This window comes from Crinia signifera, chromosome 19 (genome assembly GCF_055691185.1).
Source record: "Crinia signifera chromosome 19, ASM5569118v1, whole genome shotgun sequence".
Taxonomy (NCBI): Eukaryota; Metazoa; Chordata; class Amphibia; order Anura; family Myobatrachidae; genus Crinia; species Crinia signifera.
Genome location: NC_139226.1, coordinates 142,571,013 through 142,594,483, shown reverse-complemented (window position 1 = coordinate 142,594,483; position 23,471 = coordinate 142,571,013). Strand labels below are relative to the sequence as shown.

Here is a 23,471-nt window from a genome sequence, read left to right as displayed (position 1 = left end):
AGATGGAAAACATTGAACATTTCCCCTCGTTCTCTCATCAGACATCTCTTTATTTCTGGGTTAGGAGATGGCACAGCTTGGTTTTGTCGTTGGCATTAAGTGCCGCATGCTGGGAGAATCGTTCATCTGCTTTATGGTGTAAACTATCGGTTTTAGCCCCAGACATTATTATTTTTAGACTTCCTTCATTTTGCCGTTCTGTTGAACTTTCAATATGTTTCTATTTCACCAGAAGCCGTAGTATTATTATAAAATGTGTTACATAGTTTGCACTGCGCTCAGGGAAGATGCAAGTAACAAGCACAAAAACAAAGCGACAGTTCCTGCAAAGAGCCTCTATTAAAGCATGTAACCAATAAACTGGGCGGTTAACTTATAAGCCGCCTCGGTCTGCTGTAAGGGGGCCGACATTTTGTGAGGGCAATTTTTTATTAGAAGGAGCCAGGAGGAGCGCCGGGGCCACAGACAAGTAGATCTGCGGGTCCCAGCCACAGACACAGTGGCAAGTGGAGGCGAAAGGGAAGTCCCGGCATCGGTGCAGCACAGCGATAGCCCCCGCAGAGACCACACCACATTTACTCAGCACCTCCCCGTCACTGTGGGGTCTGCTGGCTATTGTTACTGTAAGCCACTGGTCTGATCCTGGAGATAACCAAGAGGTGGAATCATCAGGAGTGACAGATATTATAAATGTGCGCGCAAAGGAGTCTCTGGCGGCCTGACCACCCCATGTCGGCAGCCAGAGCCGGCCCTAGGCATAGGCAAACTAGGCAAATGCCTAGGGCGTTTGGAATGCCTAGGGGGCACCAGCAGCTTCTGCTGATTCAAGTGATATGCAGCATGCCTATATTCTGTGTGTGAGTGAGGCTGTATCTGCATATGAAATAGTGTATTCATGGAAATCACTGTAACATAGCATTCCGTATGCAGGTACAGCCACAGTCGCACACATAATATAGGCATGCCGCATATCATTTTAATCATCGGAAGCTCATTGTGTGTCCTGGTCACATAACAATGCAAATAAGACGAATTTTCAGCAAAAAAGGCACCCAACGTTAGCAGAACTGGCCAGGAGCTGCATGGCCTATTGAGGCAATATGTATGAGGAAACATCTGTATCCAAGCAGAGGCAGAGGTCACAGTGTTAGCGGCTGTGCGAGTGCTGTCTGCGGTTGGTTTGGTTGTGCAATAGTGTTTGGCATATGTGTTAGGGGCATTATGTGTGTCATGTATAAATGCATTAATAATGTGCGACATGTGTGACAGACATTATGTGTGTCATGTGTATAAGGGCATTAATATTGTGCAACATATGTGTAAAGGGCATTATGTGTGTCATTATGTGTATGAAGGGCATTAATAAAGGTTGGCATAATGTGCAAGGGGCATTATGTTTATATGGACGTTAATAATGTGTGTCATGTATAAGGGGCATTACTGGGGTGCCGAGAGAAAGGAGTAGGGGGTACAAACTACCCAGGTCAAAGTCTGATGGAAGGGCCCAGTAGGGCCCCCTCCCCTTAAGTGACAGCAGCTGCTGCAGCTCTTCTCGTCTGCCCAGCACACACTGCTTTGTGCTGGGTTGCAGTGTGGCCATGGAGGTGCTTAAGATATAATATTTTCTAAGGATTTTTTTTCTAAGGGTATAAATTGAATAATGTGAGGAGTAATGTATATAAGGTAAAGTGGTACTACTGTGTGATGTAACGTGAATAAGGGACACCATCGCATGATATAATGTGAATAAAGCTGCACTACTGTGTGGCATAATTTGAATTGGGGGTACTATTGTGTGGCTATGCCCCTTCCCAACAAGAACACACCCCTGTTTGGGCTGCGCACCGAATGTGTGCACTGTTTCTATTTAAAATATTGCGGGGAGGAGCACCAAAATGATGACTGCTATGATGAGGGTTGATGGTGCTGGGAAAGGGGAGCAGGGTCAGAGGCAGAACTAGTGGCAATGCTAAGGGTCAACAGCCAAAATCTTGCCTAGGGCATCATTTAGGCTAGGGCCGGCTCTGTCGGCAGCGATAGCCCCCCCACAGAGACACCCCCCCCCCTCCCAGAGGAGGCTGGTACCTGGGCAGCGCAGATGGACAGGGGGTCCTTGCAGAGATCTGGTGAGTCAGTGGCAGGGTCCCTGCAGCAGATGGGAACTTGTAACTGTATTGTCTACTAGTTCCAATCCATCGTAGGGACCCCTACCGGTGTCTTCCCATCTGCGGCAGGGACCCCCTGCCTGCGCTGCGTCGCCCGTCTGCGCGCTGCCCGACCCCGGGGTGACGGGAGCCCCACACCGACAGTAGTGCCAGTGTGGGGCCCCTTATGTAGTTATTGGGTAGTGCGCCATTGAACATTGCTTATTGGTAAAGTCTCTGGGATTAGTGTCCGTCCACGTGAGAGTTCCCAGGTAGGTAATAGCTTATCACTGTTACTGGAGTAAAACCCTGTAGGTGACTGCTACTTTATCTCTCCCAACTATCACTTTCCAAGACTTAGCACCACCCCCCCCCCCCATACACTTATACCTCTGTATGTAGTCGTTTAGGTTGTAGACTTGTGCTACTGGCCATTAGAATGATCATGTTATAACCATAGATTTATGTCCCCCTTTTCCAGAGATATGGAGAAGGGGCGGGGGGGGGGGGGGCCCTCTTTCTGCTGTTTCGGGAAATCGGATTGGCACCAAAGCAATAACCACTAAGTATTTCTTGTATGATGGAGACAGAAATGTGCGCGTCTGCTTTTAGTTAATTTTCTTGCAATTTCAATAAAATAATCCCTCTTTTGTGCCCATTCTGGGTGGAGATCATTTGCTGCGCTATAATAACATAAGCCATAAGCAGAATAATGATATTGCTGATAACAAGCTGTAATTGTGGCCGCTCAGAACATATCCGTAGTATCCATATCAATGTGGCCATCACCAACATAGGCTCCACACAGGGGTGAGCATGGGGTGATGGGGTTAGTCCAGCCTCATTGGTTGCTCCTGTTCCTTTATGTTGTTTATCTTGTTTATGTGGCTTTATCGTTTGTTCTACAAGCGCACAGTGCAGGATATAAATAACATTATTCTTACTGCAAACATTTCCATTTTGCCTGTTACATAAAGGTAGCTGGGAAGTAGGCAGCTAATATTGTTACAAACTAAGCCCAATAGTGACATCTTGTGGCCATCCGGGAGAAGACGCTTTCCCTGTGCCAGGTTTAGTATCTATACTCCTATATGTATCTTGCTGTGCAGATATGGCTGTAGCTTTTTATGGGAATCCCTCATCATGAGCCAGAATAACTGAGGTGCTGACGGGAGCTGCTGTGAGGAGTTATCCAGCATTTGGACTATATAACATTGGCAATCATATAGTGGGCACAGTGAAAGCCAAACCAATAATCATGAGTAAAGATGCTGGGAGATGTGGACGCTGGTTCCATTCTGTTATTGCAGCATTGCATCTTGTGCCTGACATTTGCGATATGGTTCTTTGAGGTGTTTAATCCCCATTTGCGCTTAAACTCATTCTAATAAAAAATTTTAACATTCGATTTTGGACGTGTTTATTCATAGTATCACAAGTAAAGCTTATAAAGAGTTGGGTGTGAAACATTACCATAGCAAGTACTAATCATATTACATAGGCTGTGTAGGGACAGCACAGAAGACTCTCCATCAGCAGAGAAACACAGCCAGAAACCAAAATAATTCTCTCTGCACCGGTTACATCTGCACCACCTGCAGTGCAGTGCAATCTGGTCTGTATTAAGTTCTGTATCTAATGGTCTGCAATTCTTTGTACTGCGTCTTTTGCTAAGTTTCGGTTTTGCTCCTTTGATGAACATGTTGTGCAGCATATCCCGGCTCTGTGGCACCTCGTCAACCGCTGTCGGTCATCGCCCTACTATGTATACTGGCTGGGCAGTTGGGGGTGACTGTGATACGCCTATAGAGCTAGTCCCAAGGGCAAGCGGCCCGCCATGTTCTCCTGTCTGTCTTTCAACTTCCAACTTTATCAGCCCCATCTCCTCATGGTGATATCACATGCTAGGGTGTGAGGCCATAGTGTACTCTCCTCCTGGTATTGCCTGATGTGAGGGGCCCTTCCGTACTCTCCTCCTGGTATTGCCTGATGTGTGGGGCCATTGTGTACTCTCCTCCTGGTATTGCCTGATGTGTAGGGCCCTTCCGTACTCTCCTCCTGGTATTGCCTGATGTGTGGGGCCCTTCCGTACTCTCCTCCTGGTATTGCCTGATGTGTGAGGCCATTGTGTACTCTCCTCCTGGTATTGCCTGATGTGTGGGGCCCTTCCGTACTCACCTCCTGGTATTGCCTCATGTGTGGGGCCATTGTGTACTCTCCTCCTGGTATTCCCTGATGTGTGGGGCCCTTTCGTACTCATCTCCTGGTATTGCCTGATGTGTGGGGCCCTTCCGTACTCACCTCCTGGTATTGCCTCATGTGTGGGGCCCTTCTGTACTCACCTCCTGGTATTCCCTGATGTGTGGGGCCATTGTGTACTCTCCTCCTGGTATTCCCTGATGTGTGGGGCCCTTTCGTACTCATCTCCTGGTATTCCCTGATGTGTGGGGCCCTTCCGTACTCACCTCCTGGTATTTCCTGATGTGTGGGGCCCTTCCGTACTCACCTCCTGGTATTCCCTGATGTGTGGGGCCCTTCGGTCCTCACCTCTTAGTATTGCCTGATGTGTGGGTCCCTTCGGTCCTCACCTCTTAGTATTGCCTGATGTGTGGGGCCCTTCCGTCCTCTCCGCCTCGTATTGCCTGATGTGTAGGGCACTTCGGTCCTCACCTCTTAGTATTGCCTGATGTGTGGGGCCCTTCTGTCCTCTCCTCCTCGCATTGCCTGATGTGTGGGGCCCTTCGGTCCTCACCTCTTAGTATTGCCTGATATGTGGGGCCCTTCCGGCCTCTCCTCCTGTTATTGCCCGAAGTGTGGGGCCCTTCCATCCTCTCCGCCTCGTATTGCCTGATGTGTGGGGCCCTTCGGTCCTCACCTCTTAGTATTGCCTGATATGTGGGGCCCTTCCGGCCTCTCCTCCTGGTATTGCCCGATGTGTGGGGCCCTTCCGTCCTCTCCGCCTCGTATTGCCTGATGTGTGGGGCCCTTCCGTCCTCTCCGCCTCGTATTGCCTGATGTGTGGGGCCCTTCCGTCCTCTCCGCCTCGTATTGCCTGATGTGTGGGGCCCTTCCATCCTCTCCTCCTCGTATTGCCCGATGTGTGGGGCCCTTCCGTCCTCTCCTCCTCGTATTGCCTGATTTCCTCCACACATCTGCTCCTGCTGGAATAACGCTGTGGCGTGGACAGCTTTACTCCAAATGCTAAAGGCTAAATATTGCTCTGTAGTTACTGCATTGTCCAGCAGGTGGCAGCAGTGACTGTGATGAAGTTAACAGGCATCAGCATGCACAGTGCGCTTTGTACTCTGCAAGCTCTGCGTCCTCTCTAAGCCCTGATTAATATGGAACATGCGATCACCGGGGAAATTAAATACATTCTTTGTGGCTACATTAATTAACCGCAAGATGTTTTACTATAACATTGTAATTAATATGGCAAATAATTGTATTATATCCTGCAAAATTCCATATGTAGATGCAGCAATGAGCACACAAGGGGCCACACATAAACCATCTCTGCCATGTAGCAGCGATATGGAAGCGTGCAGTGTTCTCTACAGGCACAGAAACATGGAGGAAAGTAAATGTGAGGTGGGTGCTGGGCCCCACAAAATAGCAGTAGGACCCCTCTATGCACCCCCATGATGCAGCAATCACTCAGCACCATGCCATGCATTGTCTGTACCCAGTAGGATTGGAGCGCTGACTGCATTGTCTGTACCCAGTAGGATTGGAGCGCTGACTGTATTGTCTGTACCCATTAAGGTGGAGTGCTGACTGCATTGTCTGTACCCAGTAGGATTGGAGCGCTGACTGCATTGTCTGTACCCAGTAGGGTGGAGTGCTGACTGCATTGTCTGTACCCAGTAGGATTGGAGCGCTGACTGCATTGTCTGTAGCCAGTAGGGTGGAGCGCTGACTGCATTGTCTGTAGCCAGTAGGGTGGAGCGCTGACTGCATTGTCTGTACCCAGTAGGGTGGAGTGCTGACTGCATTGTCTGTACCCAGTAGGGTGGAGCGCTGACTGCATTGTCAGTACCCAGTAGGGCGGATCGCTGACTGCATTGTCTACCCAGTAGGGTGGAGCGCTAACTGCATTGTGCGTACCCAGTAGGGTGAAGCGCTAACTGCATCGTGCGTACCCAGTAGGGTGGAGCGCTGACTGCATTGTCTGTAACCAGTAGGGTGGAGCGCTGACTGCATTGTCTGTAGCCAGTAGGGTGGAGCACTGACTGCATTGTCTGTACCAAGTAGGGTGGAGCGCTGACTGCATTGTCAGTACCCAGTAGGGTGGAGCGCTAACTGCATTGTGCGTACCCAGTAGGGTGAAGCGCTAACTGAGTCGTGCGTACCCAGTAGGGTGGAGCGCTGACTGCATTGTCTGTAACCAGTAGGGTGGAGCGCTGACTGCATTGTCTGTAGCCAGTAGGGTGGAGCGCTGACTGCATTGTCTGTACCCAGTAGGGTGGAGCGCTAACTGCATTGTGCGTACCCAGTAGGGTGGAGCGCTGACTGCATTGTCAGTACCCTGTAGGGTGGAGCCAATGTTCCCTCTGATTTTACGAAGGCTGTGTGCGGCAAAAGATTTTGGCTGTGCAACATTGGAAGGAAATTTAAATTTTTGTGCGTCACTTATATATAACTGGAAAATGATGTTCAGCATTTGTGTTAACTTTACTTCAAAATTATATTAAACATTTAAACATTCAAAACACAGCACACAATGTAGTTAATGGGTGAAACACACATTAATTGAGTCCACAACTGCAAAAAGGGCCCAGTGCTGCTTTGTGCGCTCTGTTGTAATGTCTGTGCGCACGCTCGTTGAGCTGTGTGCACGCACGCGCGCACAGCTGAGAGGGAACACTGGGTGGAGCGCTGACTGCGTTGTCTGTACCCTGTAGGATGGAGCGCTGACTGCATTGTCTGTACCCAGTAGGGTGGAACGCTGACTGCATTGTCTGTACCCTGTAGGGTGGAGCACTAACTGCATCGTGCGTACCCTGTAGGGTGGAGCACTAACTGCATTGTCAGTACCCAGTAGGGTGGAGCGCTGACTGCATTGTCTGTACCCTGTAGGGTGGAGCACTAACTGCATTGTCAGTACCCAGTAGGGTGGAGCGCTGACTGCATTGTCTGTACCCTGTATCGTGGAGCGCTGACTGCATTGTCAGTACCCTATAGGTTGGAGCGCTGACTGCATTGTCTGTACCCAGTAGGGTGGAACGCTGACTGCATTGTCTGTACCCTGTAGGGTGTAACGCCTACTGCATTGTCAGTACCCTGTAGGGTGGAGTGCTGACTGCATTGTCTGTACCCAGTAGGGTGGAGCGCTGACTGCATTGTCTGTACCCTGTAGGGTGGAGCGCTGACTGCATTGTCTGTACCAAGTAGGGTGGAGCACTGTTTGCATTGTCTGTACCCTGTATGGTGGAGCGCTGACTGCATTGTCAGTACCCTGTAGGGTGGAACGTTGACTGCATTGTCTGTACCCAGTAGGGTGGAACGCTGACTGCATTGTCTGTACCCAATAGGGTGGAGCGCTGACTGCATTGTCTGTACCCAGTAGGGTGGAACGCTGACTGCATTGTCTGTACCCAGTAGGGTGGAGCGCTGACTGCATTGTCTGTACCCAGTAGGGTGGAGCGCTGACTGCATTGTCTGTACCCAGTAGGGTGGAACGCTGACTGCATTGTCTGTACCCAGTAGGGTGGAGCGCTGACTGCATTGTCTGTACCCTGTACGGTGTAACGCCTACTGCATTGTCAGTACCCTGTAGGGTAGAGTGCTGACTGCATTGTCTGTACCCTGTAGGGTGGAGCGCTGACTGCATTGTCACCCAGTAGGGTGGAGCGCTGACTGCATTGTCTGTACCCTGTATGGTGGAGTGCTGACTGCATTGTCAGTACCCTGTAGGTTGGAGCGCTGACTGCATCGTGCGTACCCAGTAGGGTGGAACGCTGACTGCATTGTCTGTACCCAGTAGGGTGGAGGGCTGACTGCATTGTCTGTACCAAGTAGGGTGGAACGCTGACTGCATTGTCTGTACCCAGTAGGGTGGAGCGCTGACTGCATTGTCTGTACCCTGTAGGGTGTAACGCCTACTGCATTGTCAGTACCCTGTAGGGTGGAGCGCTGACTGCATTGTCTGTAGCCAGTAGGGTGGAGCGATGACTGCATTGTCTGTACCCAGTAGGGTGGAGTGCTGACTGCATTGTCTTACCCAGTAGGGTGGAGTGCTGACTGCATTGTGCGTACCCAGTAGGGTGTAGCGCTGACTGCTTTGTCTGTACCCAGTAGGGTGGAGCGCTGACTGCATTGTCTGTAGCCAGTTGGGTGTAGCGCTGACTGCATTGTGCGTACCCAGTAGGGTGGAGTGCTGACTGCATTGTCTGTAGCCAGTAGGGTGTAGCGCTGACTGCATTGTGCGTACCCAGTAGGGTGGAGTGCTGACTGCATTGTCTGTAGCCAGTAGGGTGGAGCGCTGACTGCATTGTGCGTAACCAGTAGGGTGGAGCGCTGACTGCATTGTGCGTACCCAGTAGGGTGGAGCGCTGACTGCATTGTCTGTAGCCAGTAGAGTGGAGCGCTGACTGCATTGTGCGTAACCAGTAGGGTGGAGTGCTGACTGCGTTGTGCGTAACCAGTAGGGTGGAGTGCTGACTGCATTGTCTGTAACCAGTAGGGTGGAGCGCTGACTGCATTGTGCATAGCCAGTAGGGTGGAGCGCTGACTGCATTGTGCGTACCCAGTAGGGTGGAGTGCTGACTGCGTTGTGCGTAACCAGTAGGGTGGAGTGCTGACTGCATTGTCTGTAACCAGTAGGGTGGAGCGCTGACTGCATTGTGCATAGCCAGTAGGGTGGAGCGCTGACTGCATTGTGCTTACCCAGTAGGGTGGAGCGCTGACTGCATTGTGCGTAACCAGTAGGGTGGAGCGCTGACTGCATTGTGCGTAACCAGCAGGGTGTAGCGCTGACTGCATTGTGTGTACCCAGCAGGGTGGAGTGCTGACTGCATTGTGCGTACCCAGTAGGGTGGAGCGCTGACTGCATTGTGTGTAGCCAGTAGGGTGGAGTGCTGACTGCATTGTGCGTACCCAGTAGGGTGGAGCGCTGTCTGCATTGTCTGTAGCCAGTAGGGTGGAGCGCTGACTGCATTGTCTGTAGCCAGTAGGGTGGAGCGCTGACTGCATTGTGCGTACCCAGTTGGGTGGAGCGCTGACTGCATTGTCTGTAGCCAGTAGGGTGGAGCGCTGACTGCATTGTCTGTAGCCAGTAGGGTGGAGCGCTGACTGCATTGTCTGTAGCCAGTAGGGTGGAGCGCTGACTGCATTGTCTGTAGCCAGTAGGGTGGAGTGCTGACTGCATTGTCTGTAGCCAGTAGGGTGGAGTGCTGACTGCATTGTCTGTAGCCAGTAGGGTGGAGCGCTGACTGCATTGTCTGTAGCCAGTAGGGTGGAGTGCTGACTGCATTGTGCGTAACCAGTAGGGTGGAGCGCTGACTGCATTGTCTGTAGCCAGTAGGGTGGAGTGCTGACTGCATTGTGCATAACCAGTAGGGTGGATCGCTGACTGTATTGTGCGTACCCTGTACGGCAGAGTGCCGACTACATTGCCTGTACCCTTTGATCCATAGCCAACACATAGTACCTCAGTCAATTCATTTTAATCATCTGGACTGAAGCATGGATATTCTTAAATCCTGGACTGTATTGTTAGAGTTTGAGAACCTATTCAAGAGACAAAAGGTTCTCAAACTCTGTCCTAGAGGGCCCAAACTGTTCATGTATTCCCAGTGACACATTTACCACTACCTGTGGGTCTTCTACAATGTGCCAGGGAGTAATGAGGGCACATGTGCACCTGCGGGTGACCGAGGTTCAGAAACTATTGATTGGCTTTAGTGTTCCTCCACTCTGCCGCTTCCTCAGGATTAACACAATTCGGATTCAAAGGGTCAAATCCGATGGATCTGTGCTTCTGAAATGCCTAAAATCCAGAAATCATTCCTTCCCCTCACAAGTTACAGCCATAAAACAAATGCACGGATTGTCCACCAGGTGGCAGTAACCTTACATGGAATTGTTGTTTTGTTCTTTTAGTTAACATTGAAGATCACTCTATTTACTAAGAATTCAAATGTTAACTACATTTAGCGCCTGATTCAGACCCGCCTGCTAAGCAGCTTACATTTGTTATCACAGCTGCCTGCGTGCTCTCTGGATATGCTCTGCAATACACTGTATTCTCCAGGAGGTGGCACAATTTCCAATTGAAGTCCACGTGGATCATAGCATACAAAGTACAAAGAAAAAAACTCTGTCAACTTTTTCATGTGTCAACCTATTGCTTGTGCCGAACTTTTATCAAAATCGACCTAGTGCATGTAGACTCTATGGTCGACATGTCACCTGGATACTCCACAAATCGTCACTGACACGTTTTCCACCCAGTATTATCATCATCGGGAGAGCTGGAGAGGGATCTTAGTGGATCCTGCTTCATACTCTGTAACCCCTCCCAATAGGTAATAAGTAAGGACAAGCCAGCGACATCTGAAGTTAGCATTAACATAAGGCCGCCTACACTGCACAATTTCGATGGATCGCGTGCACTGAGCGTGGTGCGCGGTCCCGTGGGTCAAGTGGTCAGCACTCACATCAGACGTGCTACACGTGTGATCCCTCAGCTTTCACAGCGGTCGTAAGGCGATCGTATGTGCAGGGCAGGAGACAGGGGCGGGTCAAAGGCGACACTCATACCGGACCCCGACCAGTTGAGGGGCCCCAAGGCTTTGACAAACTCAGGGTGTGTAAGCATGGCTGCATAATCACCTGTCTGGGTACCCCTACTACACACATCAAACCACACAACGCACAATGCTGTGACCACCCATCTGCCTTCCCTATTACTGTATATTGCATTGTAAATATTAATGATCTGTTTATTTCTAATAATAATAATAAAAAAAAATTCAATATGCAATGTAATAACAATACGCATTCGGTGTTTGGGGGGCCCTAGAGATATCAGTGTTCCGGGCCCCAAGATTTCTGTTGCTGGTCCTGTGTATGTGCTTGTTCAACCGCACTTACGACCTGCATAGGACCAGGTTCTGGTGTATGGGGCCTCAGACCATTCAGTGCAGCTGTGACATCACAGGCTCGGTATACAATGGTGACGTGTAAACCGCGGTGTCGGTGCATGTGCGATTACCGGGTGCTGCGCAGCTTCATAAACAGTCTCCTTAATGAGGCTGCGGACAAAGAGAAATGCTGAATATTCACATAGAGAAATATTTGACACGTGTGTCTGGTTGCACTGCGGCTGCTTTGTTCTGCGCTACTCAGAGGACGGGCAGCAGGGGGCGCTGTGACTTCATGTTTTATTGCTGCAGATTTTTAGCGTTGGGCATAGTTTGCAATGGGAGAAACCCAGCACAACAAAGGCGGGTGAGGTATAAGTATATAGATAATATAATGCAGGACAGACGACTGTAAGGAAAATTACCATTTACAACAAAACAATCAGCCCTGACAATCGGCGGTTAATAGGAATGCAATAAGAACACAAGTATATTGCTTCATCATCATCATTATTATTATTATTATTACTACTATTAAGGCATTGCCAAATAATGCAGCCGTCTATAGTAATTTACAGGGGATGCGGTCATTTGGTCTACTGCATTATGGTAGAAAGTCATTAGGTCGAATCCATTAGGTCGACATGCTAAAAGGTCGACATGACTCTAGGTCGACATGGTAAAAGGTCGACATGATTCTAGTTCGAAAGGTCATTAGTTCGACAGGTCATTAGTTCGACAAGGTCATTAGTTCGACATTGTCTATGTCGACATTCACAAGGTCGACATGGAGTTTTTCACTGTTTTTTGAGCCAACATGTGCCGACAGGCGGTATTTCATGCCCTACCATCCACTAGGGCGTGGTGGGAGAATAAAATAGTGTGCCGAGCGTAGCGAGGCACCGTGCCCGACGCATAGCGAGCGCAGCGAGCGATGCGAGGGGATGCAGTGCACTTTAAACTGTGTCCATGTCGACTGTGTTGACATTCAGGTAAAAAAACAGTGAAAAACCCCATGTCGACCTTGTGAATGTCGACATAGACAATGTCGAACTAATGACCTTGTCGAACTAATGACCTGTCGAACTAATGACCTTTCGACTTAGAATCATGTCGACCTTTTCCCATGTCGACCTTTTCCCATGTCGACCTAGAATCATGTCGACCTTTTAGCATGTCGACCTAATGGATTCGACCTAATGACTTTCTACCATAATGCAATAGACCAAATGATCCCAACCCATTTACAGAGATAGGTGGGTCTTGTGCAGCCATCCTGGTAACATACTAGGTGGTATTAGGAAGGCTCTGGTGGATCTTTACCAGTGACCTTGCCTATACCTCCACTTGTTACCCTGGGAGACCGCATCAGCCTCCAATCAAACTTGCTGCCGAACCTGGGACATTTTTTTCCCCACAACTCCATTTGGCTCCAATAAACAGCTGGACGTCGGTGTCCTCCGCCAAGCCATCTCCACGGCACACATAATAGGAACGGACTCACCCAGGCACACTACAAATCCAGCTGCTTATTCGCATTATACGGTACCGTATGGACTCTTTAGTCATCCGTCACTGTCCTTTTTTAAATAATTTTTGTTTTGTTACGTCTATTGTCTAAATGCATTTTTTTGTGATATATTTTTATGAATTTTTACATTAAAATACAGTTGGAGCAGCTCTCATCCGAGCTGCCCCTGGCGATTCTATTGCCATCTGTCGGCGCTCGCCATCCACCAGAAGGGGTGCGCCCCATTCTGACGGTACCTGCCACCGCTCTCCGCCACTCCCTGCTAACCCCCCCCCCCCCCCCAGGGCAGGGTTTACGCTCCCCACTGCTGAGTGCGTGTCAGAAGCCTGCGCGTCCCCGTCAGATGCAGCACCTCCCTTGCCAGTGTGAGCCAGGCTGAGAGGCGCTACATCTGTACTTTTATGAATTGAGGGTTCTAGCACTATTTACTATTTGTTATCATTTGTTAACATTGTTATTATCCAGTAATATAAACACCTAGCGCAGTCACACTATTTCCATTTTGTAAGTGGGAAGGTGTCTACATATATAAAAAGTGTGTCCCCCTCCCAGCCCCCCAGAAATGTGATCGAGCCTACACATTCTGTAAATGTGCTGCTCTTTGGGGAGGGGGTGGGACCAAAATAACGCGAACCGCATCATTTTAGCCCACCCCTTTTTTGAAAACCTGCAGGGACTTGGTGACGTCGGCCTTCCCCGATGTCCCATCCCGTCCCGTCCCCCCAACCTGCAACATTTGGTTTCCTATCTGCGCGTCTCCCGGAGAGCCACAATTTAATGTTGGGAGCCCTGCTATATAAACTGTGCACAATACTGCTCATGTTACATCTGCCCCACCTGCAGTGCAGTATTACAGAACAAATTTTACTCTGAATCAGGCCTCTAGTCCAGACTCAGGGGGTTATTCTAAATCACTCGGAAAAGCACAATCACTCTCTAATGGACAAAACCATGTGCACTGCAGGTGGGGCTGATGTAACATGTGCAGTATAAATATAAAGCAGCCAGTATTTACCCTACCCAGAAACAATAAAACACCCAAATCTAACTCTCTCTGCACATGTTACATCTGCCCCACCTGCAGTGCACATGCTTTTGTCCATTAGAGAGTGATTGTGCTTTTCCAAGTGAACCAGAATAACCCCCTTTAGATTACTGCTATCGGGCCTTAGACACATTTCATGTGCGGAGCCCCAGGGGCCACCCAGCCTTGTTTATCCAGGTGTATTACAACCTCCCCCTTAGTACAATGTACAGTCAGACTCTATAGGGCTGGCGGTCACTATAATAAGCCCCACACAGTCCAGAACCAGCAGACTTGCACCCGTACCCCTCCCGGGGACCTGCCTACTTGCAGAGCGGCGCCCCTACACACAAGAAACATCCGGCTGATTTATATCTTGCTCCATTTAAATCCAAGTCCCGGTGGAATCATTCACTTTAATTGCAGAATAACAGAAATAAGTCACTGTGGTTATAAATGAGTTTCTGTGCTGGAAACGCTGACTCGGGCTGGTAATAATACCGAGCTTCAATTACTCTCCATTCACTGAAATTATTACCTGTCATCCGCCGGCAATTCCGGCACTCAGTCCACAATGACGCCTGTGTGCGGTGACTGTTACCGGCAAGGTGCTGCCTGACAGGCCGGCATATGGGGCATCTCAGCGGCAGGTGCTCGCACAGCTGTCTGGCCAGGGGGCCCCCATCCTTACACTGCAGCTGATATCAGGATTTTGGGGCCATATTTATCAGCGATCGGGTTTCAGATGACTCCTCTCTGCTGCTTTTTGTGGCAATAAGAACCTTTTATATGGCAGCAGTATATCCAGTCGCACATGGAGACCGGTGGTGTCACCGAATAAGCGGCTACTCCCTCACAGGGACCCCGCTGTACTACTGCTGACCATGCAATGAACCTTATTCAGGTCTGTTCGGATCCCCCCGTGCACACGCACCTAAGATTGCGGGCAGGGCGATTTTACCCCATGGGAACGCCCAGAGTTTCATGGTCGTTCCCATGCAAATCGCCTGATGACGTGGGTGTGGGGGGGGGGCAGCTGACATCACCGGTTGTCAGCTGCCCGCCCACTTCCTGCGGAGCACGCACGTATACCTGTGACCTGAGATATGCGTGCACCTTGGTGGAGTAATGCGGGTGTTCCTCCTAGCCTAAGCCTAAGCCTCTATGTTAAACCTCCATTAGCAGTCAGTGCAGGTGAACCCAGGGTGCGAGGGGGAGCGGGGTCTGGTGGACTCGCAAGGATGCGTATTCACAGCCTTGCCAATCAACCAGAATAACCCCCAATGTGTGTCTGCCTGGTGATGGGCCTTTTCCTTTGCGGAGGCCTGGAGCTGCAACTCTATCTGGCCCTGCATCCTGCCCAGGAGAACCCCAGAGAAGAGACGCTCCTGCAGACTTCGGGTCATTCATCAGACCTCACCCCCCAACACAGGAAACCGCCACCATTCACAGGTCCCTGGCAAGAGAACGGGGCTGTCATTTAGCCACGCTCCCTCCATCCAGTGCCTTGGTTTCCCATTCTGGGGTGCGGGAGAGCATGTCACTCTTCTGGGGCTGCGAGGGGACTGTTATAATGTCCCCCCCACCGAGTACAGCTCTGCCCCCCAATGCCCCACTTAGCTCTTCTCCCTCTATTCTGATTGGTCACCAACATGCTGCTAAGCCACCTCCTACTCTGCACCGATTGAGCCTCCCCTGCAGAGTCTCACAAGTAAGAATGTTCATCGTTGGTATACACCAGGTGTTCTCAAACTCGATCCTCAGGGCCCCACACAGTTCATGTTTTCCAGGTCACCCGGCAGGCGCACAGGTGCAGTCATTACTCATTGATACATTTTAAAAGATCCACAGGTGGGGCTAATTATGTCACTTGTGATTCTGTGAGGAGACCTGGAAAACATGCACTGTGTGGGGCCCTTGGGACCGAGTGTGAGAACCTGTGGTATACACCATTCACCGTCTCCATTGACGGTTTCTCACCATAGATGTTGCAGAACCCACAAGTCGATGTGCCGAATCCGCAATGTGTAAATCTGGCGGTCCCGCCCATCACATCATTATTGCGGCAATAGCTGCGTCACAGCTGATAAGCTGCAAGCGTCACGTCCGGGTTAGTAAATGGGGACCCGCCGCCTGTCACTATTCCCTGGCGTATAATAAACCCACAGCAATCTCTCTCCTGTGAGCGGTCGGCAGGGATTATACCGTACTGTAAACACAGGCAGAACCCATCACTAACATCTGCTCGTCACACACAAACATCACGTATTAATAATGACATCCGGCCGCAGCACAGGCGCCTGATACTTTATGTGCAGAGCGGTGACAAGCGTCCACGGATCAGAGCCCGGCGGTAATGGAATATGACAAAACTCTGATGGAAGACAGAACAAAGTCAGGATTCAGATAAATGTGGTATTATTGCAGCAGGACTCTGCCCCTTCTGTATGGGCCTTATTCTGATCGGTGCGGCCGGATCCGAATATGCGGCCAGGACCGTGCGTGCGAAACCCCGCCTTCCATACGGATCGTCAACTCCGTCCGTACGCGGTAAGAAGCTGGCCGAACGGACCGCACGTGTATTTTTCATGGAATACGCCTCCTCCATCTCAGGGAACCTCCCCCATCATTCGATGGTCGCAGACCATCGAATGCAGGACCGAGTGCTCCACCAGCTCCCGCAACCTCAGACCACACGGACATTTTTCCGTGCAAAAGCAGGGATCTGGGCGGGCAGCTGACATCCGGCGATGTCATATGTCCACCCCCTACACGTGTGTCACGGCCGCATTACCATACATACGCCCAGCGTTTGCATGGGAACACCCATGAAACGCGGGTCGTATGCATATGGTAATGAGCCCAAATAGCCCTTCACGCCCCTCTCCACCCCCTGTTCGGAGTGTTCACATTTCATGCGGGATTTGGCCGTACGCCCCGCTCGCACATGCGCAGACACAAAACATCGGCGGCACGAACGCACGCGGATATATCCGCACCGACCAGAATAAGGGCCTATGTCCTGCAGAATCTATCACGCACAGCCAGGACTGGGACCAGCAGCAAGGTCACTGGGAGAGTGCACAATGTACTGGCTGCCCTACCCCCCCCCCCCCTTCCCGGTTCTCTTTCCTCTGCCATGTTCACAGCCCCCGGCTATACGGTTATGCGTCATTGCGCAGAAGGGGAGGGGGACGCAACTTTTTAAAAATATTTTTGATGTTAGACATTGATACAGAACAATATTCCTGTAGCGCGCAGGGGTGACTCGAATAGCGTATGGTTCATAATTGCAGTTTTACTGATGCGAAGCTGACATTTGGGCGGGGTGGTAACCAGACATTTGGGGTAGTGTCACGAAAAAGGCAGAGGCGCCCAAGCATTCTTATGGGAGGGTCTGTGACGTCAGCCTGAATCTTCCGCAAATAACCGATAGGGTCAGACTTCGCACAGACTGGGAAAATCATTCCATAGTTCGTGAATTGCGTATTGGATTGCAGGTGAATAGCGATCCGTCCCCAGTTCATTCACAGATGTGCGCTGAGGGCGGGGTCTCTTTCTGACTGGTGTGGTATATTGGGTCAACACCAGATCAACCGTTACAAAAGGTCAATACAAGCAAAACACAATCAGTTTTTCACGTTTTTTTTATGTCCATGTCGACACCTGAGCAAATTGTACCCCAATACGTGTACCACGTCCCATTGCAGCCTCGCTTCATTCCCACTTGGGGTCCATGTGAATGGTGTTTATGAAAATTTGTAAAAAAATAAAAATAAATTCAGGAAAACTCATGTCGACCTTCGTCATGTGTGGACATTAGCCATGTGTCGATCTTTTTCTATTGTTGACCTTTTAACGATGTCATCCATATTGTGTTGACCGTATGACTTGACCCCAGCACCCGGATCCCTGTGGACTCATAACTACAATTACAGTATATTCCCTCCCGTTAGGTCAACAGTGCCTAGGTCGACGATAAAGGTCTACAAATCAAAAAGGTTGACATGCATTATGTTGACATGATCAAAAGGTAGACGTGAATAAAGGTCAACGTGGGTTTTTCAAAAACATTGTCTATGTCAACAAATGTCAACATGAGCACCGTATAAGTGTTCCGCGTCCCCTCGAATGGCTCGCTGCACTCGGAACAATTTAAAATAAAATAAAACTTTGTCGACTTTTTTGCCTGTGTCAACTTTTCATGTGTCGACCGTTTGACTGTCAACCTAGTGACCGTATCCCCCATATCTGTGGCTTTGCTCGCAGTGTCCTGGACAATGAGAGAGGCTGGAGTGTAATCCCCCCGGGAGCGTCCTGACAGCAGCGCGATGACAGCCTGTGGGTATTTAAGTGGCCTGTGATCGCCGCTCTCCGCACACCTCCCTGTCATTCCCGGGAACCCACTTTTGATTCATTTGAATCCAGACCCTTTCATCTAGCGGAGAACAAAAGTCAGGTTCTTGTACATTCCCCTCGCTGCACCTCGCAGGAGGCTTTTGATGTTCCAAAGAATTTCTCAGTTACAAAGGCGGGAAACCGTCAGGCGATCCCGCAACCTCTCGCATTGAAGAATAATAACCCTCTCCGACGCTCTGGAAATGATGTTGCGGGGAATTATTCTGAGGCGAGCGCACAAACTCCACGGAAAAACCATTTATATGTAAAGAGAGAGATGGGATATTTCAGTGTTGTGAGAAGCGACGCCGAGAGCCGTCAGCCCCACGCTGCTCGCAATCAATTTCCCACAGAGCGACCAGGAAAGGGCCAGGAGAATACGGCCGGATGTCTCATTTATCTTTGGGTGTCTTCATTACCTGAGACATCAGAGCAGTAATGTATTCACCTCTGCATAATGGGCAGATGACGGTGTGACGGCAGCGCAATGTATTCTGCGGCGCTGACTTATGTAGTTACACGCATGATTATACACGCATGATTATTCCGGGACTTATTCCCGAGGAACCGGCATACATGCATCATCCCGAGAAACAATTGGGCACCCATGGAAATACATGGACATGTTCCTGGTATCCTATAATACAGGGCTGGCCAAACCAGTCCTTGAGACCTACTGGTCCACGTTTCCCAGATCACCTAGCTGGTGCACAGGTGCAGTCATTACTAACTGTCACATTTCCCAGACCACCTAGCTGGTGCACAGGTGCCGTCATTACTAACTGTCACATTCCTAGACCCCATAGCTGGTGCTAAGGTGCCATCATTACTAACTGTCACATTCCCCAGATCACCTAGCTGGTGCACAGGTGCAGTCATTACTCTCACATTCCTAGACCCCATAGCTGGTGCGAAGGTTCCATCATTACTAACTGTCACATTCCTTGACCCCATAGCTGGTGCGAAGGTGCCATCATTACTAACTGTCACATTCCTAGACCACCTAGCTGGTGCACAGGTGCAGTCATTACTCTCACATTTCCTAGACCACCTAGCTGGGGCACAGGTGCCATCATTACTAACTGTCACATTCCTAGACCCCCATAGCTGGTGCGAAGGTGCCATCATTACTAACTGTCACATTTCCCAGACCACCTAGCTGATGCACAGGTGCCGTCATTACTGTCACATTCCTAGACCCCATAGCTGGTGCGAAGGTGCCATCATTACTAACTGTCACATTCCTAGACCACCTAGCTGGTGCACAGGTGCAGTCATTACTAGCTGTCACATATTCAAAAATGGGCTGCATTCATTCCTAACCGACACATCATACAGATCCACAGGTGGCCTGGAAAACATGGACTGTTGGCAGATCTGGAGGACCGGTTTGGCCAATCCTGCTAGTGCTATGATAGAGGGAAGTCTGTGATACCCCTTCCTAATCTTAACGTGCGATGTACCAGATTCCCTCATTACCGCACAGCAGACACTTGATGTTCCAGGTCATTCCGCAGGTCCAACTTCCGCTATGGCCGACACAAACGCTACCCAACTCTTATTAGTAAATGGTGGTGTCTGCTCTTACACAGATAAGTCTGGTTACACCAACCACTTTACCGCCCCTAATCACCAGCTCTTGTGCTGGACGTATTCTGGGCAGGTACATATGGAAGGTAAATGCGATAATGATACAGATTTATACGGTATCAGATGAGAGTGGAATCCGCTTAGTTCTTTGTTCTGGTTTTAGGCATCTGGAAAGAAAACATGAAACAGTTTTACATATGCTACAAATTTAAACTTCATTTCCAAATTACTTTTTGGCCTTTCATGACTTGTAGCGCTAGATCCATGTGTGGTACAGGCCCGGCAGAGGCAGGAGAGGGGCGATGAGGACAGGGCAGTGTAAGCCCTTGAGTAGAGATAGTGTTGGTGCTATAAGGCTGCTGACAGGATTATATTTGGCATGTAGCATGCGTTTCACAGTCAACTCTTTCGTTTTTAGCTGAGAATGGTCCCACCGCCTCGTCCTTCAGCTTGTGGATAGATCGGGGCAATCAGTCATCACCGTGATGGCATCAAACGGACTCCGATTTATCTCTGTTTTAGGTAGAAAGGAAAGATTGTGTCGACACATCAATCGTCAGCGCATACAAACTGCCAACTGTGTACAATTCCGTGACCAGATTTATTGCATCTTATGAGCTGCTTAGAAGATGCGATCAGAGCCAATGATCTGCTATAAAGATTGTGTGCAATTCTCTGTCAGATTCTGAACTTCTCAGATGATCTGACAGATAATTGCACAGTAGCCAGACATAACTGTTTGTGCCTAGGAGACGCTAAGCCAATCAGTCATCCAGGACGATTTGATTGGCTATCTCAGAATGGGGAAATGCGTTGAAGGCAAGAGGCATGACAGAGGTTTGTGTAGACCCGGCCCTGGAACAGAAGATTTGGCTTCCACCTCATTTCTCCCAGTTTCCCATTATGGAATCTCTGTATACTTTGGAATTCCAGAGACCTCTGTGTTGCATTTGACGCTACTTACAGATGTAGCTGCGCTTATCCACGGCTGCTTGCGCACCAGCGATCCACCCCTGACGGGGAATCAGTCTGCCCGTAATCACCGCTCAGCGTGATTGTATGAGCCGCAGGAACATGGTGCCAGGATTGTCGCACGTAGTGATAGTTGCGGCAGCGATGGCGCGTCTATATCTGCATTGTTTCTGTGTTGTAAGCATTAGCATTGAGACTGGATAATTGCACACATCTATTCCCTCTAATTAATCTCATCCACAAATCCCACGGAGGATGATGAGGAATAAGTCGTCCCTCCAATATAACGTCGGTGGTTGCGATAGGTAGAACACACCTGTAGAGGGCGCACCTGTGCGCGGTGTGGGATTATTACCTGACTAGTCCCCTGTTTCATGCTCCTTACGGCAGATACTGTAGCAGTTCTGAGCAGTTGTTACCTTGTAATTAAATATGCAAATGCTCCCTAATTGTCATTCATCTGAGCGTTAACATGTCATCTGTTCTCTTCTATCTGTCTTACTTGTGGTATAGAGAACTGGCATGCAGCTGGTACAGGTGTGTACCCCCCGGCCTGTCAGATGGGTACAGCGGGCAGCCGGACAGTGTTCCGTATTAGAGTCGCTCAGGAATGTCCATACTGGATTGGAATTCCATTGGATCTCACCTGTGTGATGGCCATGGTCAAGCCTGCAGTCATTGATAGGACCTGAGCCATATACAGATCATGTTCGCCCGTTATATATCTAGGGTTATTCATTCAGAATATTATCTTATTATCATTTCCTAATATTTACAGAGTCTTATATAGTGCAGCAGATTCCGTTACAGCGTCTTATATAGCGCAGCAGATTCCGTTACAGTGTCTTATATAGCGCAGCAGATTCTGTTACAGTGTCTTATATAGCGCAGCAGATTCCGTTACAGTGTCTTATATAGTGCAGCAGATTCCGTTAGTGTCTTATATAGCGCAGCAGATTCCGTTACAGTGTCTTATATAGCGCAGCAGATTCCGTTACAGTGTCTTATATAGCGCAGCAGATTCCGTTACAGCGTCTTATATAGCGCAGCAGATTCCGTTACAGTGTCTTATATAGTGCAGCAGATTCCGTTAGTGTCTTATATAGCGCAGCAGATTCCGTTACAGCGTCTTATATAGCGCAGCAGATTCCGTTACAGCGTCTTATATAGCGCAGCAGATTCCGTTACAGTGTCTTATATAGCGCAGCAGATTCCGTTACAGTGTCTTATATAGTGCAGCAGATTCAGTTACAGCGTCTTATATAGCGCAGCAGATTCCGTTACAGCGTCTTATATAGCGCAGCAGATTCAGTTACAGCGTCTTATATAGCGCAGCAGATTCCGTTACAGCGTCTTATATAGCGCAGCAGACTCAGTTACAGTGTATTATATAGCGCAGCAGACTCAGTTACAGTGTCTTATATAGCGCAGCAGATTCCGTTACAGTGTCTTATATAGCGCAGCAGATTCCGTTACAGCGTCTTATATAGAGCAGCAGATTCCGTTACAGTGTCTTATATAGTGCAGCAGATTCCGTTACAGCCTCTTATATAGCGCAGCAGATTCCATTACAGGGTCTTATATAGCGCAGCAGATTCCGTCACAGTGTCTTATATAGCACAGCAGATTCCGTTACGGTGTCTTATTTAGTGCAGCAGTTCCGTTACAGTGTCTTATATAGCACAGCAGACTCAGTTACAGTGTCTTATATAGCGCAGCAGACTCAGTTACAGTGTCTTATATAGCGCAGCAGATTCCGTTACAGTGTCTTATATAGTGCAGCAGATTCCGTTACAGTGTCTTATATAGCGCAGCAGGTTCCTTTACAGCGTCTTATATAGTGCAGCAGACTCAGTTACAGTGTCTTATATAGCTCAGCCGATTCCGTTACAGCGCCTTATATAGCGCAGCAGATTCCGTTACAGTGTCTTATATAGTGCAGCAGATTCCGTTACAGCGTCTTATATAGCGCAGCAGATTCCGTTACAGTGTCTTATATAGCACAGCAGATTCCGTTACAGTGTCTTATATAGTGCAGCAGATTCCGTTACAGTGTCTTATATAGCGCAGCAGATTCCGTTACAGTGTCTTATATAGCGCAGCAGATTTCGTTACAGTGTCTTATATAGCGCAGCAGATTCAGTTATAGCGTCTTATATAGCGCAGCAGATTCCGTTACAGCGTCTTATATAGCGCAGCAGATTCCGTTACAGCGTCTTATATGGCGCAGCAGGTTCTGTTACAGTGTCTTATATAGCGCAGCAGATTCCGTTACAGTGTCTTATATAGCGCAGCAGATTCCGTTACAGTGTCTTATATAGCGCAGCAGATTCCGTTACAGCGTCTTATATAGCGCAACAGATTCCGTTACAGCGTCTTATATAGCGCAGCAGATTCCGTACAATTGTATAGTATATGACAGAAGATAGACAGGAACTAGATACATTGACAAAGAGGAGTGGTCGGCGCTAACCCCAGATGTGAATAAGTCACACACAAGCTGCTAGTCCTCAATGAGGGTGGCCTACCCTCTAAATCCTACCCCCTATCTTGCATTAGGAAATAGATACAGTCTACGCCAGGTAGTTGTCGGAAAGGACCAATGGGTGACACTTTAACAGGCGATGTAGACTTAACAGGGTCAGAATGCTGATGTGTAAATTGTCGACACAGAAAATGGCGGCACATGCTTCTTCTGAATTTTGTGAGTTAGGGTTAGGCCGCAT

The 23,471-nt window shown here is 49.2% G+C and overlaps 1 protein-coding gene across 3 annotated transcripts in view; it reads left to right on the top strand.

The window, feature by feature from the left end:
* The window catches only part of ROBO3 (roundabout guidance receptor 3), a 354,186-nt gene that overhangs the window by 72,969 nt on the left and 257,746 nt on the right, over nt 1-23,471 (top strand). The gene's annotated exons all lie outside the window — the stretch shown is intronic.